Below are 2,733 nucleotides of genomic sequence, written 5' to 3'. Positions count from 1 at the left end.
CGCAATGACATCTCATTTGATATATTTTATTTCTCACAAACATAATTTAAATTTGCAAGAATAGTATTATCAGAGCGTTTAAATCCACAAGCCTCTGAGTACTAGATTTGTGATTTAATATAAAAAAATAATCCAATTCAGGTAATTCTTTTTTTGATTCCACATAACTTTTCGAGATCTACGCAATGACATCTCATTTGATATATATTTTTTCTCACAAACATAATTTAAATTTGCAAGAATGGTATTATAAGAGCGTTTAAATCCACAAGCCTCTGAGTACTAGATTTGTGATTTAATATAAAAAAATAATCCAATTCAGGTAATTCTTTTTTTGATTCCACATAACTTTTCGAGATCTACGCAATGACATCTCATTTCATATATTTTTTTTCTCACAAACATAATTTAAATTTGCAAGAATGGTATTATAAGAGCGTTTAAATCCACAAGCCTCTGAGTACTAGATTTGTGATTTAATATAAAAAAATAATCCAATTCAGGTAATTATTTTTTTGATTCCACATAACTTTTCGAGATCTACGCAATGACATCTCATTTCATATATTTTTTTCTCACAAACATAATTTAAATTTGCAAGAATGGTATTATAAGAGCGTTTAAATCCACAAGCCTCTGAGTATTAGATTTGTGATTTAATATAAAAAAATAAAGATTTAGTTTGTGATTTAAATTTAAAAAAAATCACATTTTTTAATTTTTAATATAAAAAATAAATAAAGTTTTGGGTTGTGATTTAAATTTAAAAAAATCTAAAAAATTATCATTAATAAGGAAAACAAAATAAAGATTTAATTTGTGACTTAAACTCAAAAATCAATTTGAAAAATCTGTATAATAAAAAAATAATTAAATAAATATTATAAATCTCCAAGTGAGAAGGATTTTATTTTTGAAAACCATTCAGAAGCTATAATTTAAATGGCTTTAAAGAAAAAAGTCATAAAATAGAAGGATGTAACTTATGATACCGTATGATTCAAGATACGAAAAATCAACCAAATGATATACAATACGGATTTCGGTTCAATAACATTGTACACTATTCTTTTTCAAACACTTGGTTTTGGTGTGTTTGGTGTTGATTCGAAAAGAACTAAGAGACTTTTAGGTTTAAACGCTCGTATAGTACCATTCTTGCAAATTTAAATTATGTTTGTAAGAAATAAAATATATCAAATGAGATGTCATTACGTAGATCTCGAAAAGTTATGTGGAATCAAAAAAAGAATTACCTGAATTGGATACCCGAGTCAAAAGTTATGGCCTTCAGAAGTTTTATGATTAAATTATTATTATTTTTGGAGAGAGAAATGACACGTGTCAACACCTCATGAGAGACGCCCCATTGAGGCGTCTTCCCTTGGTGAGAGAAGCCTAAATGAGGTGTCACATGTGACGCTCAAAAAAAGCGTCACATTGTGCAATAGATCTGTAAATACCTTTCAAACTGCAATAAATACGTAATTATTTAATTAAATTACAATAAATAAATTTTTTTGCCACAATATTCGACCTGATCCTTTAGATGTCAATTTTAAAAAAAATATATAAATTGATGTCACTGTCCATATTTCAAGGATTAGGTAGATGTCATTTTTTATTTTGGTACATAAGTTGATGTCATTTATATTTCAGAGACTAAAAGTCTCTTTGACTTTGATTTTATAAATATTGCTTTTAATATAATTAATGTCAAAAGAATTTCTTTAAAAAAAAATTTGATGTTAAAAGAATTGATTTGTGTTTGGAAATACTATTTCAAAAGTTTGTTTAGATAATAAAGTAAAATCAGTTTACCAAAAAAATAAAAATAAAGTAAAATCATTTTTAATATGTAATTATAAGAATGTAAAATTATGTAGATCTTACAACTGAAATCGATTCTTTTAAATGGAAAAGCTAAAAATTTCTATTTATATTAATTCTAGTCTACAGTCCATAATTGATTTTAAACCCCATGAAAATTTGCAGCTAAACATATTGATACTGGCCAAATCAATTTTATCTGCAAAAAATGGGATTTTAGACCTTACAATATTTAAAACAAACACACCTTAAATTGATCTCTATCCAACCTTTCAAGTACCAAAACAGTGACTTATTCTTTTTTATATAATTATTTAGATAAAAGTATTTCTCCGGTGATTGAAATAAAGTTATTTCCAATGAGCTTAAAATGACATCGTTTTGGATTATAAGATTAAAAAATCAGAAAAATATTTCTGCAGTTATTGCAGATAAGTTATCTGCGTTTATTTCCAAAACGACGTCATTTTGAGATTAACATAGAAAAATATTTCTGCAGTTATTGCAGATAAGTTATCTGCGTTTATTTCCAAAACGACGTCATTTTGAGATTAACATATTAAAAATTATAATTATAAAGACTATAACAATCCTGAAATAAATTAAAATTATAAAAACACCATGATTTTCACCCCAAAACGACGTCGTATTGGACTTACTACAGATAACTTATCTGCAGTAACTGCAGAAAAAGCCGAACCCTTAAAAAATTATACTGATAAAGACTCATATAACCCTGCAATATATTAAAATTATAAAAATATCTTGATTTTATTCCCAAAATGACGTCGTTTTGAATCCACTGAAAATAATTTATCTCCATTGATCGAACAAATCCTTTACCCAATTATTTAATGATGTTTTCACAAATTATAAAAAAAAAAAAATTAGACTTCGTGTATA

The sequence above is a fragment of the Gastrolobium bilobum genome, unplaced genomic scaffold (assembly GCF_033153095.1).
Source record: "Gastrolobium bilobum isolate Gb01-03AN ecotype WA unplaced genomic scaffold, APGP_CSIRO_Gbil_v1 utg5611, whole genome shotgun sequence".
In the NCBI taxonomy this organism is placed as follows: Eukaryota; Viridiplantae; Streptophyta; class Magnoliopsida; order Fabales; family Fabaceae; genus Gastrolobium; species Gastrolobium bilobum.
The sequence above is the reverse complement of the archived record's forward strand: the minus strand, read 5'-3'. Positions refer to the sequence as shown.